Genomic DNA, 17,859 nt, shown 5'->3' with positions numbered 1-17,859 from the left:
GGAGAAGACCATGCACCCCACCAAAGAGTGGCCCCTGCTCCCTGCAACTTGAGGAAAGCCTGCACAGCAATGAAAACCCAACAGCCAAAATGTATAAAATTATAAAAAATATTATGACATTTTTTCAAGAGAAGGAGGTAATCATTTATTTGAATTCATCTTTTCTTATCACAGGAACTCTTAATTTAATCAAGTTTGAAAGTGAAAGTCACTCAGCTGTGCCTGACTCTTTGCAGCCCCATGGACTGTATATTCTGGCCCGAATTCTCCAGGCCAGAATACTGAAGTGGGTAGCCTTTCCTTTCCCCAAGGGATCTTCCCAACCCAGCAATCAAACCCAGGTCTCCCACATTGCAGACGGATTCTTTACCAGCTGAGCCACGGGGGAAGCCCAAAAATACTGGAGTGGGTAGCCTATCCCTTCGTCAGCAGATCTTCCTGACCCAGGAGTTGAACTGGGGTCTCCTGCATTGCAGGCGATTATTTACCAACTGAGCTATCAGGGAATCCCCTTAATCCAGTTTACTTAACAGCAAAGATCTTCATAGTATGCTGTTTTCATTTCTTTCCTTTAAGTGGGAATATAAATAAATAGATGGATAAACAAAATATGGTTTTATATGTCTAAACCAAACTGGAGATTTCTGAGAATTTAATTCTGTTCAACTACTAATGCCAGTAATGCCAAACAAAATGAAAAAATACAAAGAAATACAATGAATTTTGGTGTGAGAGAAGAAAAGTTGTGAATATATTTACTATGTCTTTCTCTATTATCATTACTGTCCATAATAGGAAAGAACATTATACAGTAAGACCTTTGGCTACTTCTATTTTTCCTCCCACTTGTTTCTGCTCTTCTAGGCATTCATTATTTAGTAGGGTAAGAAAATAGTATTTCACCAAAACCAGACAAAGATGCCACCAAAAAAAAAAAGAAAACTACAGGCCAATATCACTGATGAACATAGATGCAAAAATCCTCAACAAAATTCTAGCAAACAAAATCCAACATCATATTAAAAATATCATACATCATGACCAAGAGGGCTTTATCAAGCGATGCAAGGATTCTTCAATATTTACAAATCAATGTGATACACCACATTAACAGATTAAAAGATAAAAACCATATGATTATCTCAATAGATGCAGAGAAAGCCTTTGACAAAATTCAACATCCATTTATGATAAAAAACCTCCAGAAAGCAGGCATAGAAGGAATATACCTCAACATAATAAAAGCCATGTATGATAAACCCACAGCAAACACTATCCTCAATGGTGAAAAATTGAAAGCATTTCCCCTAAATGCTTTCAGGAACAGGACAAGGGTGCTCACTCTCACCACTACTATTCAACATAGTTTTGGATGTTTTAGCCACAGCAATCAGAGAAGACAAAGAAATAAAAGGAATGCAGATTGGAAAAGAAGAAGTAAAACTTTCACTGTTTGCAGATGACACGATCCTCTACATGGAAAACTCTAAAGAGAACACCAGAAAATTACTAGAGCTAATCAATTAATACAGTAAAGTTGCAGGATATAAAATTAATACACAGAAATCCCTTGCATTCCTATACACTAACAATGAGAAAACAGAAAGAGAAATTAAGGAAACAATTCTGTTCACCACTGTGACAAAAGGAACAAAATAATTAGGAACAAATCTACCTAAAAAACAAAAGACCTATATATAGAAAACTATAACACACTGGTGGAAGAAATCAAAAGTGACACAAATAGATGGAGAAATATACCATGTTCATGGATTGGAAGAATCAATATAGTGAACATGAGTGTACTACCCAAAGCAATCTACATATTCAATGCAATCCAAATCAAGCTAATAGTATTTTTCACAGAACTAGAACAAATAATTTCACAAGTTGTATGGAAATGAAAAAAAACCTCAAATAGCCAAAGCAATCTTGAGAAAGAAGACTGGAACTGGAGGAATCAACCTGCCTGACTTCACGCTATACTACAAAGCCACAGTCATCAAGACAGTATGGTATTGGCACAAAGACAGAAATATAGATCAATGGAAATAAGAGAATGGAAATAAATGGAAGTAAAAAGCCCAGAGATAAATCCATGAACCTATGGACACCTTATCTTCAACAAAGGAGGCAAGAATATACAATGGAGAAAAGACAATCTCTTTAACAAATGGTGCTGGGAAAACTGATCAACCATCTGTGAAAGAATGAAACTAGAACACTTTCTAACACGATACACAAAAATAAACTCAAACTTGTACAGCCACTATGGAGAACAGTGTGGAGATTACTTAAAAAACTGGAAGCAGAAATACCATAGGACCCAGCAATCACACTGGTGGGCATACACACTGAGGAAACCAGAATTGAAAGAGACACATGTACCCCAATGTTCATCACAGCACTGTTTATAATAGCCAGGACATGGAAGCAACCTAGATATCCATCAGCAGATGAATGGATAAGAAAGTGGTGGTACATATACACAATGGAATATTACTCAGCCATTAAAAAGAATACATCTGAATCAGTTCTAATGAGCTGGATGAAACTGGAGCCTACTATACAGAGTGAAGTAGGCCAGAAAGAAAATTACCAATACAGTATATTAATGCATAAATATGGAATTTAGAAAGATGGTAACGATGACCCTATATGTGAGACAGCAAAAGAGATACAGATATAAAGGACTCTGTGGGAGAAGGCGAGGGTGAGATGATTTGAGAGACTAGAATTGAAACATGTATATTACCATATGTGAAACAGATCAGCAGTTCAAGTTCGATGCATGAAACAGGGCACTCAAAGCCATTGCACTGGGACAACCCTGAAGGATGGAATGGGGAGGGAGGGGAGAGGGGGGTTCAGGAGGGGGACACATGTACACCCATGACACATTCATGTCAATGTATGGCAAGTAATTAGCCTCCAACTAAAATAAATAAATTAAAATAAAAAGAAAATGTATTTCAGGACCACGGTTTCTCTTATATGCCCATCAATCAATCTCTTGATTACATAATTAATCAGTTAATCTATTAATTAATGCTGAGTGTATTCATTGGAAAGACTGATGCTGAAGCTGAAACCCCAATACTTTGGCCACCTGATGTGAAGAACTGACTCATTGGAAAAGACCTTGATGCTGGGAAAGATTGAAGGCAGGGGAAGAAGGGGATAACAGAGGATGAGATGGTTGGATGGCATCACCAACTCGATGGACATGAGTTTGAGCAAGGTCCGGGAGTTGCAGATGGAAAGGGAAGCCTGACATACTGCAGTTCACGTGGTTGCAAAGAGTCAGACACTACTGAGCGACTGAACTGTAACATCTTAAGCAGCAGCATATGTATTTTGGAAAGACACAGAAAGACAGTTGAGACCTTCCTAACAGGGTTTTAATTAAGACTTTGATTAATAGCTTATATAATTCAAGTTGATATTACCTTTTTTAAATTTTAAAAAGATGAATAGATAAAGTCAAGTCTGCTTCCTCATTTCCTTTTAAAGTCTGTTGCAATCCTAGATTTTCTATGCTCAGACAAACACATTGGAAACTTCTATACTATCTGCCTTTGAGAGTATCAGTTGTATTATAAGAAAAAGAGAGCAACATGTTAGTCCATGTATAGGAATTTCCCACAAAATATTCTCATACTATCACTTCCTTGAGGTAAAGAGAAGCAAAATTTACACTCAATATGCCTAAGGCTAGATATTTATAACATTTTGGTTTCAGATAAATGATCAGGTAACTTTGTGTCTGATTATGAAAGTATTATGATTCCAAATATTAGCTAGAGTTTTATACTTAAGTACAGTAAACATATTGAACCAATAATGATCAATTTTCTCCCTCTTCAGTGAGTGCAATTGTGAGTGAAATAAATCTTAATGTGAAAAACCTGAGAATTTCTGATTGTGCTATAGTGAAAAATACCTGAGCTTAGTTCAAGACTGGTACTGCAGCTGTTGGTGACTACACCCATGTGTTAAGATGACATCCTGAGTTCAACTTTCTGAATTATCATTGTAAAGGAACGGGGCGCTCCAGGCAGCTGAGTCACAGTCTTCCAGGAACTGTTGATCTTCAGCATTTCCATTCAGACTAAAATGTCAGACCTGTGAAAGAATGAACTATGGTCTCAAGAGAATGAAAGGAAACTGTTGCTACCTCATTTTTTATTTATAGCGTCCTATAAAGAGTTCTGTTTTCTCTTGGGTCCTCACATTGAATGTTCATTATTTTATATTTTTATAAAAATCAGCTAGTTTCTCTAAATTGCCATTCCATTTTCCCCTATCCAAATTCTACCAACACATAACCAGGAATCCGATAGTATGTTCTTGTTAAAAGGCTAGTTAATTTTACTGATTGCAATTTTCTTACAATGAAGACCAGAGTTTTAATTTTGTACTACATTACTTTCAATCCTAATAATTAGGTTGATTTATAAATGACAACAATTTATCACACTGTACACATTTTTTTATCCTGCAAAAGATCTAATATATAAAAAGTATACAGTTAGGACTTTCATGGTGGTGTAGTGGATAAGGATCCTTCTGCCTGTACTGGGGACACAGGTTCAACCCCTGGTCAGGAGAGATCCTATATGTTGCAGAGCAACTAGGCTTGAGTATCACAGCTACTGAGCCTTTGCTCTAGAGCTCACATGCCCTAGATCCAGCAAGTCAAAGCTACTAAACCGGTGTGCTGCAACTACTAAAGCCTATGCTCCACTAAAAGAAAAGCCACTGCAATGAGAAGCCCATGTACCACAACTAGAGAATAGCCCCCACCCTCCTCAACTAGACAAAGTCTGGATGCAGCAATGAAGACCCAGTAGAGCCACAAACAAACAAACAAACACAGCAGTATACATGTCAAAAAAACGTTAAGAGAAGTATACAGTTAATGCTCAGCTTGAAAGATGTTAAAAATTGAATTTGCTTATTCAAGTATAATTTTGAATTGTAATTGATGCTTTTGAACTGTGGTGTTGGAGAAGACTCTTGAGAGTCCCTTGGGACTGCAAGGAGATCCAACCCGTCCTTCCTAAAGGAAATCAATCCTGAATATTCACTGGATGGCCTGATGCTTAAGTTGAAGCTCAATACTTTGGCCACCTGATGTGAAGAATTGACATTTGTAAAGACCCTGATCCTGGGAAAGACTGAATGCAGGAGGAGAAGAGGATGACTGAGGATGATATGGGTAGATGGCATCACCTGACTTAATGGACATGTTCAGGATATATTATTACTTGACACTCTTTTTGATCCTAATGCTATAAACTGCTTTCCTTGAATATTATCATGTTCAGATACAATTTTCATGGTTATGTGTAAGATCCTGAGGGATCTGAGGAAAACTATTGATTCCTTTCTAAGGAACAAATACACACATGGCTCAGATATTTTTCTCACACATTTTTGAGGACCATTCGTGAATGCTCATTCACTCATATCTTTTCAGATGAGGCTTCCATTCAGAAGGAGAGATGTCACTTGTATCTCTTCATCCTCTGAATAAGGAGATAGTAATATGGAATGCAGGCAAGAGAGGATGGGAGAGCAAGGTTGACATAGTAGTGGCAGGGCAAACACTGGTATCTAAGGAAACTTTTACTTTCTTTAGGGCTGTAATTAATAAATTTAAATAGATTTAAAGGAGTTTCATTCAGAGTTTACCACTAATAGAAAAAAGAACCCTCTCTTGCCATGTGAATTGAGGCTAATTTAAATTCTCTCTAGTTAAATACTTTTCTTCCACTGGCATATTCTTCAGCAATTCCTTAAGAGAAAAACATATAAAATATGAAACTTGAAAAAAATTATTGCCATTGAAAGGAGAGCTTGAGTGTTTCTAAGGTGAGTTGCTTATTGCTTATCTCTTCAATTTTTATAAATCTGCATTAGTTGCCTGGATGTACATGCCATAATTATTGTTTTATTGTGTACCTGTTTCCTTTCCTCATAGACAGAGTAACTATGTTAAAAGAGACCCAAAACCAATAAGATGCACGGAAACTTGAATAATGTACACGTGAACGTGAAGTCGCTCAGTCGTGTCCGACTCTTTGCGAGTCCCCATGGACTGTAGCCTACCAAGCTCCTCTGTCCATGGGATTCTCCAGGCAATAGTACTGGAGTGGATTGCCATTTCCTTCTCCAAGGCATCTTCCCAACCCAGGGATCGAACCCGGGTCTCCCGCATCGTAGACAGATGCTTTACCATCTGAGCCACCACTGTTACACAATTATAAAAACAAATTCTAATGCTAAATGTACTTTGTTTGCAATGTTTGTCATTTGGGATTATCTTTTTGTCTCAATTTGTATATATAATTAAGCAAGTAATACCTGAAACTAAGTTTCCTTTAATAAAAAGAAAAAAAAAGTTTTAATTTGTGCTGTCAATGAACTTTCCAAACTTTCAATATGTACAAATATCCAGGAATCAGGGGAGGAAAGATAACTGTGAGAAATTTTGATAGAAAACTATTAGTAAAACCAATCTTAAATTCATTACAAAACTCTTGAAGCTCTAGATAAAAAACACTCAGCACTCAATTTTGGAAATGCTTGTTGAACGAGTGACAATTTGATTGGTTTTAAGCTAGTAAGATTAATTTATCATCTAAAATAAGAGAGTAAAATATTAGCCACCCAAATAGCTACTATTATCAGAAAATCATAATAAACAAACTGCTTATCTGAGATGAAATAATTAATTTTTAGAAATAGTGAATTTATTCATTATATAAATATGTAAATATATTTACTCATTTACATAGTTACTGAGATATAGCAAGCAAAAAATATTCACCTTACCCAGGACAATCAATGAATTACAGTTTATATGCTCTTAAGATATGTCTATTTATGTTCATTTTTAGTTTTTTAGAGTATCATTAAATTAAAAAAAAATGCTCTTCCACACTGCACAGCAAAAGAAATCATAAACAAAATGGAAAGATAACCCACATAATGGGAGAAAATATTTACAAATGATATAACCATGAAGGGATCAATCTTCAAAATATACAAATGGCTCATTCAGCTCAATATAAAAAATAACTCATATACATGTATGTATGTATGTCCATATATATATATATATATATATATATATATATATATATATGAGCTCATGCAGCTCAACATAAAAAAATACAGCCTGATCTGAAAATATAAATAGACATTTCTCCAAGGAAGATGAACAAAAAGCACAGGGAAAAAATGCTCAACATTAATTATTAGAGAAATACAAATCAAGGCCACAATGAGGTATGACTTCATGTCAGTCAGAACGGCCATCAGAAAAATCTACAAACAATAAATGCTGGAGAGGGTGGGGAAGCCTCATATAGTGCTGATGGGAGTGTAAATTGGTATAGCCACTATGGAGAACAGAGCTACCATATGATCCAGCAATCCCACTCTCAGGCATATATCTCGAGGAAACTATAATTTGAAAAGATACATCCACTCCAATGTTCACTGTAGTCGTATTTACAATAGCCAGAATGTGAAAGCAGTCTAAATGTCCCTCGACAGATGAATGGATAAAGAAGATGTGATACACATATATAATGCAATATTAGTCATAACGAATAATGAAATGCTACCATTTGCAGCAACATGGATGGGCCTAGAGATTATCATGCTAAGTGAAGTAAGTCACAGAAAGAAAAATATCATATGATATCACTTATATGTGGAATCTAAAAAACTGATAAACTAATTTACAAAACAGAAACAGACTTACAGACTTAGAAAACAAATTTTGGTTACCAAAGGGGAAAGTTTGAGGGGAGAGATAAAATTAGGAGGTTGGGATTAACATATACACACTACTATATATCTTCCCAGGTGGCTGAAATTGTAAAGAATCTACCTGCCAATGCAGGAGCCACAGAAGATGCAGATTTGATCCGTGGGTTGGGAAGATCCCCTGCAGAAGGAAATGGCAACCCACTACAGTATCCCTGCCTGGGAAATCCCATGGACGGAGAAGCCTGGTGGGCTTTAGTCCATGGGGTTGCAAAGAATCAGACATGACTGAGCACGGACACTCACTTACTATATATATAAAATAGAAAACAGATAACCAACAAGAACCTACTCTACAGCACAAGGAACTCTACTCAATACTCTGTAATAACCTATATGGGATAAGAATCTGAAGACTAGATATATGTATAACTGATTCATTTTGTTGTATACCTTAAACATAACGTTATAAATCAACTATATGCCAATATAAAGTAAAAATTTAAAGAAAAATAGTTCTTCCACTTTCAGCTATAATGGATTAACATTGGTTTTATTCTCCCTCCTGCTGCTGCTGCTGCGGCTGCATCACTTCAGACGTGTCTGGCTCTGTGCGACCCCATAGAGGGCAGCCCACCAGGCTCCCCTGTCCCTGAGATTCTCCAGGCAAGAACACTGGAGTGGGTTGCCATTTCCTTCTCCAATGCATGAAAGTGAAAAGGGAAAGTGAAGTCACTCAGTCGTGTCCGACTCTCAGCAACCCCTGGACTGCAGACTACCAGGCTTCTCTGTCCATAGGATTTTCCAGGCAAGAGTGCTGGAGTGGGATGCCATTGCCTTCTCCATTCTCCCACCTGAAACAACTTAAAAAAATAAAACAGTCAAAATATATTAAATAATATTTGAGCTAATTAAATACTGGTAAGTGAAGATCAGTAATCTCATAAGGATGGGAAACAAGATTTCAGCCCTACATTCCTATCTGCTCCAGCACACTGACTGAAGGGAATTTCTATATTCAAAGACAGGAAGAGGAGGCTCTTGAATTGCTCAGTGGTCTCCCTGAGTTTAGTAGAAAGCATATTCTCTGGAGGGGCCACGGTGGCTAGAGTATTCATGGCAGAGTAACAGAGTAGAGAGCTATACAGAAAGAAAGACCCAGAAATCTTCAGATGGCCTCAAGTCTTCAGCTTTATATCTTTTACTGAACACATGAGAGAATATCACTTAAGTCTGGGTAAAGAACCACCTTAATGGGCTAAAGGGGAATAACACTTAAAACACACGTAAAGCTGCAAATATTTCTGGTCCCTACATTTAAAAAATCCCCATTCCTGGTGCACTAAGTAGTCAGAGGTTTTTTTGTTTGTTTTCCTCAGCACTGGGGGAAAATTAACCATAGAGTAAACATTTCTTTGATTCTGCCTAACAAAGCTTAACAGTGAGATAACAAAAAACCAGACTGTTTGCAAATAGTTAAACTGAAACTCAAAAAAACACTAAATATTATTTACTGGTAGACAGCATATGCAGCACTTTAGAAGATAATATTCATAATATTAACCATTCAAACAAAAATTACAAGACATGCAAACAACAGTAAAATATTATGAGAAGGCTCAAGATGACACAGAAAAGAGAATTAACAGACAAGAATATTTAAACTAAAATTTTAGCTGCACTCATATGTTCAAGAAACTAGAGAAAGTATTAAATAGAGAAAGAAGATAGAGACTCAAACTGAATTTCCACAGATGAAAACAACAATATTTGAGATGAAAAATACGCTTGAAGGGACTATAAACACATTGGACATAGAAGAAAAGACAAGTAAATCTGAAGACTTAATGATAGAAACTATGTATATTGAGACACAGGAAAAAAAAACCCAAAATATTATTTTTCTTATACTCATTTTTCAGTTTTAAGTATTTTTAAGTGTACAACTTCATGGCACTAATTACATCTATATGTATTTACAGTCTTCACCCCAAGCAGAAACTCTGTATCCATTAAGTAAAAACTCACCATTCATTCCTTCCTCCAGACTCTGTTAACCTCTATTCTACTTTATTTTTCTATGAATTTACCTACTGTGGATTAAATTCCTTGTAAGTAGAATTATACACTATTTGTTCTTTTTTTATGTCTGGCTTATTTCACTTAGTATAATGATTTCAAGTTCATTCCCGTAGCATGAATCAGAAATTCATTCATTTTCCAGTCATGTATATTTAAAATCAGTTGCACATAAAAGAAGGAAATGGCAACCCACTCTAGTGTTCTTGCCTGGAGAATTTCATGGACAGAGGAGACTGGCAGTCTATAGTCCATGGCGTCTCAAAGAGTTAGATACAACTAAGCAACTAACACTCTACTGACTCTTTTATGTGCTGCTACTGCTGCTAAATCACTTCAGTCATGTCCGAGTCTGTGTGACCCCATAGACGGCAGCCCACCAGACCCCCCCATCCCCAGGGGATCTTCCTGACTGAGAGGTTGAACACAGGTCTCCTGCATTGCACGTGGATTCTTTACCATCTGAGCCACCATATGATATTTTAATATAAACATTTTGTTTTATTTCATGGGATACTCTGAAGTTTATGCCTAAAAGAACTTTAAAAATATTCCTAGTATTTTATAACAAACACCACTATTCCGGAGACTCACCCAATTTCTGCTATTTATTTCATTTCATGACCCAGATAATCACAATGGTGTAATCACTCACCTAGAGCCAGACATCCTGGAATGTGAAGTCAAGTGGGCCTTAGGAAACGTCACTATGAACAAAGCTAGTGGATGTGAAAGAATTCCAGTTGAGCTATTTCAAATCCTAAAAGATGATGCTGTGAAAGTGCTGCACTCAATGTGCCAGCAAATTTGGAAAACTCAGCAGTGGCCACAGGACTGGAAAAGGTCAATTTTCATTTCAATCCCAAAGAAAGGCAATGCCCCAAATCCTCAAACTACCACACAATTGCACTCATCTCACACACTAGTAAAGTAATGCTCAAAATTCTTCAAGGCAGGCTTTGGTTTTAGAAAAGGGAGAGGAACCAGAGATCAAATTACCAACATCTGCTGGATCTTGGAAAAAGCAAGAGAGTTCCAGAAAAACATCTATTTCTGCTTTATTGACTATGACAAAGCCTTTGACTGTGTGGATAACAATAAACTGTGGAAAATTCTGAAAGAGATGGGTCAGATGACCACCTGACCTGCTTCATGAGAAATCTGTATGCAGGTCAGGAAGCAACAGTTAGAACTGGACATGGAACAACAGACTGGTTCCAAATAGGAAAAGGAGTATGTCAAGTCTGTATTTTGTCACCCTGCTTATTTAACTTCTATGCAGAGTACATCATGAGAAACTCTTGGCTGGAGAAAGCACAAGCTGGAATCAAGATTGTTGGTAGAAATATCAATAACCTCAGATATGCAGATGACACCACCCTTATGGCAGAAAGTGAGGAACTATAGAGCCTCTTGAGGAAAGTGAAAGAGAAGAGTGAAAAAGTTGGCTTAAAGCTCAACATTCAGAAAATGAAGATCATGGCATCTGGTCCCATCACTTCATGGCAGATAGATGGGGAAACAGTGGAAATCGTGGCTGACTTTATTTTTTGGGGCTCCAAAATCACCGCAGATGGTGATTGCAGCCATGAAATTAAAAGATGCTTACTCCTTGGAAGGAAAGCTAAGACCAACCTAGATTAAGCAGAGACATTACTTTGCCAACAAAAGTCCGTCTAGTCAAGGCTATAGTTTTTCCAGTGGTCATGTATGGGTGTGAGGGTTGGACTATAAAGAAAGCTGAGGGATGAAGAATTAATGCTTTTGAACTGTTGTGTTGGAGAAGACTCTTGAGAGTCCCTTGGACTGCAAGGAGATCCAATCAGTCCACCCTAAAGGAGATCAGTCCTGGATGTTCATTGGACGGACTGATGTTGAGGCTGAAACTCCAATACTTTGGCCACCCGATGTGAAGAGCTAACTCATTGGAAAAGGCCCTGATGCTGGGAAGGATTGAGGGCAGGAGGAGAAGGAGATGACAGAGGATGAGATGGTTTGATGGCATCACCGACTTGATGGACATGGATTTGGGTGGACTCCGGGAGTTGGTGATGGACAGGGAGGTCTGGTGTGCTGCGGTTCATGGCGTGGCAAAGAGTCAGACATGACTGAGCAACAGAATTGAACTGAACTGATTCCATTTATAAGCCTTGCAAAGTAAAGAATGGGGTGTTACTTAAAAATAGGTTTTTATAGTATTCAAGGATGCGATAGATGTTGGTGAGAAACATGAATAAGAGAGAGAAAATGAGGTTAGCAGCAGGGTGGTGGTGGCACTGAGGGTGTGGTACAGAAGGGGATCAATGGTAGTCTATGCTTAGAAATAAAAACACCATCATGCTATATTATCATGATATATTATACTGCATCATATCATGCTATACTAATGGGTACTTCCACATTCCTGATGTTGAAATAACCCAATAAATAACATGCAATATTTATTCAGTCCAGAGAGAACCGTCTCCCCAGGACCAGTGGTCTACCAGATAGGACAATCTGGGATAGAAATATTGCAGCATTGGAATTTCTACTATGGAACATGGACCTCTCTTATTTTTAAAATAATTTAAAAAAATTTTTTTCCAACTAAAGAAAGAACATAGAACCCCAAAGAAAGGCCAGGAGAGAGGAATATAGCAGATCTGACATGCTTTTTTAAGAAAAACACCAATGTTTTTCTTATTGGTTTTGAAAAGAAGAAAAGTAGAAATGACTAGAGTGCCCTAAGCCTATTGGTAGCTGAATCCTAGGTTCTGAGTCTACAAAGCATCTGCTGCTTGGAGAAGTGAAGACAGGGAGAAAAGAGTAATAGGAGGACTGGACTCTCAGAGATGATACATCACTCTAAGAAAGCACTTATTGAGGTTCACAGAGGCCCAGGAGAGGTGGTCTAGCAGAAATAGTACTTGTTGGAATAGCTTGCATTCTTTCTTCATTTTGGTGAGATTTAATGTGCAGAAGTAGGACTTCAATAGTCATCTCAATTCTAGGATTCAGGTTTCTCCAAATGCACATAGTAATAATCAGAAATCATTATAGTACTGGAATATGTCTATAAAAATATAACACATTAAAAATTTTTTTAAGACAACGCTGAAACTTTATTTAATTTTTTTAATGCTGCAACTTTAATTAGCAGAGTTAAATGTTTTAGATGGTAAACAAAAAAAGGGTGGCTGAAGACAGCATTTATTGAGAAAAGATGAGTTGGTCTGCAGTACAGTTCTTAGACCTGGTCTACTAGCAAAGCTAAACTGATACAATTAACTAAATTTTAAATCAATATTATCATTGAATTTATTCAATTTATACCAACAAACAAGATTTTTTTGAAAGCTCTATCCTGAGTACCTTCCTTTCCTTTTCATATTATCTCTCCTACTCCCCCACCCCACCTTTTGTGGGCAACAATGCTTATTTTCATTTTTTTCTTCTATTAAGTAGAGATGTCAGTTGAAATCTGTATTAAGAGTTTGTGACACTCAATTTAATAAACCAACCATTCCTAAAGAATCTATAATACATCTACTGTTTGGTTAGATGTTCTGGGTGTTCTGGGAATTAATAAAGGCTTATCATCTTGGCTTTTTTTCCTCTAGTAGTTTGTCATCTGTCCAATTATGTTTTGAATTTGAATAGTGTAGATAACTAAGATCAGGTAATTAATTCTTAGGAAGAAGCAAATTAGTTTTATGAAAACTATAGTTTGATACAAAATAATTTTACATTTCAAAGATTATTATTTTTAAATTTAGCAATACTGTTTATATTAGAAGAATCTACGCAAAGTAGTTGTTGTACAATCAATAAGAAAATAAAACCTAGAATTATGAACAAGCAAGCATCAGCTGATGGCATAATGCATTTGAACAAGACCACATTTCTCAAAGGTGTTTTGATCTGGTTATTGGAGATAAAACAAAAGCTTAAAGATATAAAACTTGCACAAGTCAGCATATCTAATAGAGAAAGGAACCAAGTTACTAATAGTAGAGATATCATTAAAGCTCTCTGGTAAGACTTTATGGTTACCTGAATAAGACAAATTTGGCTTCTCCATATAACCATTCAAATTGTTAAAAGTATATATTTTAAAGTTTTACTTTTAGATCTATAAAGTTAATTATATTCTTAGATCTACAGAGTTAAGTGTCTGTATTCATATTAAGAGTATTCCATCTCTGTTGATGCCGAAGGACACTTTGTATCATTTTATTAACCCATACGCCCCTAATTAAAATTTCACACACCAATACATTTTCAGAGATTATTTGCCCTTCAGTTTAAAGATTAGATAAAATATAGACTATATGTCTTAAAATTATCATACACTGGAATTATATATTTATATATTAAATATATATGCATATATATAAGAATTCTAAAACTGTTTTATGAAAGATTTTGCTAGGTCAAAAAACTCTGCAATATCTCAAACTGGACACAACGTTTAACCTCTGATACAAATATTATGCTTTTACACATAAACTATGACTCTTTGGGCTGCGTGTTTCCTGCTTGTGTTCTGCCCTGTATATTTGCATTATCTCAAACATACAAAGTCATTTTGTGACTAATTTCCAGAGCACTGAGTCACAGTGTGGCTGTTGCTTATCTTTTCTTTTCTTTTCCTGCACAGCACTGCTCTTGGCTTTCATTTTTCTTTAATACTCATACAAATAAGCATTTTACATAAATAATTTTTTTTTGTTTCATTATAGTTCTGTGGTTGTGTATTTCTATATTATGTGCTTTCCTTCACTACCAGAAGCTAAGTGTAATATCATTTTATAAGCAACCAGAATATGACAGTACATCATATTAGGTATGTAACCTATTGCTTTAATTCACATAATTGTACTTTATATAGTGCAATCCTGTCTATTCTTATTTTACTCTCTTAGAATATGAGTTTTTGTCTTTGGAGACTTGTAAAATATTTCCTTAATACTTTGAGATTAGTTAATGCTGGAATGAAATAGAAAACAAGATTTCTGTTTATACCTTATTTTACACATCACCAATTGATGGCAATGAAAGAACTTTCTTTAAACATAAGACTGTCAGTGCCTTATTGTATTTCTTTATATGCTACTAAATAATATTTAAAGGTTAAAAAAATCTTCAGAAAATTCCAATAAAAACACAATTAGTAAAGAATTGCCAATCGAGGCTTAAAATTATAAACAAGGGTACATCTTACCAACTTAAAAAAAATGATATATTTGCTTAAAATTCAATGCAAATGCTGAGAATTTAATTTTGCATTACAATCAGCTTATTTACAGAGAAGGGTCAATTTCCATTGTAGGGTTATAGACAATGGTCCTCTCCTACAAATCTTTGCCTCTCAGCACCCTGCTTTTCCTCCAGGAAAAAGAAATAAAGGTTATTTATTGCCAGGTACTCACGAGTAAAATCTCTGAAGAAAGATCTTAGAAAGATTTTTTCAAAGCAGAATTGAGTTCATTCTGTTTTCCCTTTCATGCATCGAAGAGAGAATTTATCTTGTCTACTTCTTCTTTTAAACAGATGGAGAAACTGGGGCGTGGAAAATAATGAAAGAAATGGAATCTGATCCTGCCCACAGTGAAAGGGCGAGGTAAGAATTTGACTTTTATCCAGCCCAAAGTCGCTCCAGTCTATTGGAGCAAAGAAGAGCCTCAGAGAACACCCGCAGCTGGGAACAGCCAGGCTTCCTGTTTAGGTCACTGCAATTCTTTTTAGGCTAATTTCTCCAAACTATTCAAAAGCTTTTTCTATTATGGAGGAAACAAAGGAATCAGCTGACACTAAGATTTCAAAATTACTATTTCTTTTATTTCCAGGATTCTTTTTGTAATTAGTTTTAAAAATCCACTTTGCCCCCCTTGTGCTATATATTTCTAAAGTTTTACATATTTGTCATTAAATTGTTACCTAGTAAAGCTTGCATTTTTAGCACTTTATTTCTCTTCAAGTTATTTCACCAACATTGTCACTATATTTATGAAAAAATCTGAGGGCCACTGAAATTCCCTTTGATTAGACAGCCAATGTAATATATTGTCAGTTGAAGACTGATGGGCTTCCCAGGTGGTGAAGGAGGAAACAGACAGAACAGGCTCCATCTTGAAAGCAGGACTGTATCTTGGGCCAGACTGTGGACTTTGAGGTAGATGCCCAGTATCTATGGAAACGACACCAACTGGAATACCAGGCCCCCTGGATGAAAGAGCCCCAGGGCTCGTACCTAGCCTCTCTGCTGCCTAAAAGAATACCCTAGTTATCTGTGTAACCGAATAGAATTATAAATTCTATTATACTTATTGGGGTATGACCACAGGCCTATTGATGAGTGTCTACTGTTAACTACCTAGGCTTAAGGCATATGAATCACGGGTTAACTTTGATTGTATCTTTCTTTTCCTTTGTTCAGACTAGTTTCAGGGAATTTGAGGAGGTGGGTTTGGGCACGTACACTTATGGTATATAAGGTTTTCAGAAAAACTGGTCAGGGTCCTTGGCTAAGAGGAGACTCTGCCTTGGGCCCGCTGGTGTAATAAACTGCACTCCACTATCTGCATTGTTCTTCTGAGTGAGTTTGTTTCCTGGAACACGTGGCTACAACAGTTGGTGCATTGCCTGGGAAACTCCTCACTTTGAGGAGACAAGTCCCATTTGGGACTACTCCGAGGCCTTGCAGTTCAAATCTTCTAGAGAGGGGAAGGCACCTCGCCCTTCTGGAAGGATTCTGCTTCTCAATGCCCAGACCTTACACCTTAGCAGGTAGTGGATGGCAGCAGGGGAAGTGAGCACTCAGGTGAGGAGGAACCCACCCAGTAGGGTGGAAAAGGGGGCCTGACTACCCGCCGGGGAGGGATAAGAAGGGGCACAGACCCACAGGAGCCTGCAATAGGCAGGGGGTGACGATTGCTTGATACATAGGTTGATGAGCGTGTTAGGGCTTAGGAAGGAAATTTGTGAAGGTCATTTACGAGGCAGTGTCCATGCCATCTTGGGGAAAATTATTACCAAGCAATTGCCAGGGGATTTTCAGGAAAAGAAACTTGGTTTTTGTGTGGTCCTATTCTGCCCACCCCAAGGAGGTGTCCCATCTGCTATGAAATTCTTGACCCTCTTGGAATTGTCAGGCAAGAAGGAGAAGGATACATAAGTGAGGATGAATTGGCTTTTCCGGAGACAGCCTGGGATGTGGGATATTTAACCCATCTGTATTTTTATCCGGACTTGATCAAGCCCACCAAGACAGAATGGACTTTAAAAGTTAAGGGAAAAACAGTCTTGGATCACGTGTCCTGGTTTGGCTGTGCTGACTGGCCGGTGAATAAATGCTGATCCCTCTTTTACCTCTGGGATCTGGCAGGTAAGGCTCTTCTCACCCCAATTAGGAAGGAGGCAGAATGGCAATTTAAGTGTCATTGAGTGGAAATACCAGAAGTACATAGGGTACTGAGAACTTCATAGACAGAACGAAAAGGAAAAGTAGAAGAAGGTCTGAGAAGGTAAGCAAGATGAGGGGAGGTGAATCTAAGGCAATTGTATTGGAGTACATGATTAAAAATGTAAAGAAGGGATTTGGAGGAGATTATGGGGTCCAACCAGTCCATTCTGAAGGAGATCAGCCCTGGGATTTCTTTGGAAGGAATGATGCTGAAGCTGAAATTCCAGTACTTTGGCCACCTCATGCGAAGAGTTAACTCATTGGAAAAGACTCTGATGCTGGGAGGGATTGGGGGCAGGAGGAGAAAGGGACGACAGAGGATGAGATGGCTGATGGCATCACTGACTCGATGGACGTGAACCTGAGTGAACTCTGGGAGTTGGTGATGGACAGGGAGGCCTGGCGTGCTGCGATTCATGGGGTCGCAAAATCAGACACGACTGAGCGACTGAACTGAACTGAACTGAACTGAAGTTATGTGGTGAAGACGAAGCCTAACTGCCTCCACGTACTTTGTGAGGTTGAATGACCCCCTATGGGAGTAGGATGGC

The 17,859-nt window shown here is 37.3% G+C and overlaps 1 protein-coding gene across 2 annotated transcripts in view; it reads right to left on the bottom strand.

The window, feature by feature from the left end:
- TFPI (tissue factor pathway inhibitor) overlaps positions 1-15,603 on the bottom strand; it is an 86,629-nt gene extending 71,026 nt beyond the window's left edge. Inside the window, exon 1 of one of the 2 annotated variants that reach the window (XM_069577027.1) lies at positions 15,276-15,603. The gene's annotated coding sequence lies outside the window, so the exon portion shown is untranslated. The remainder of the gene's footprint in view (positions 1-15,275) is intronic. The other variant, XM_069577028.1, reaches the window with a different exon arrangement.
- Between the last annotated feature and the right edge of the window lie 2,256 nt (positions 15,604-17,859).

The sequence above is a fragment of the Ovis canadensis genome, chromosome 2, assembly GCF_042477335.2.
Source record: "Ovis canadensis isolate MfBH-ARS-UI-01 breed Bighorn chromosome 2, ARS-UI_OviCan_v2, whole genome shotgun sequence".
In the NCBI taxonomy this organism is placed as follows: domain Eukaryota; kingdom Metazoa; phylum Chordata; class Mammalia; order Artiodactyla; family Bovidae; genus Ovis; species Ovis canadensis.
This window is presented reverse-complemented; position numbering and strand designations above follow the sequence as displayed.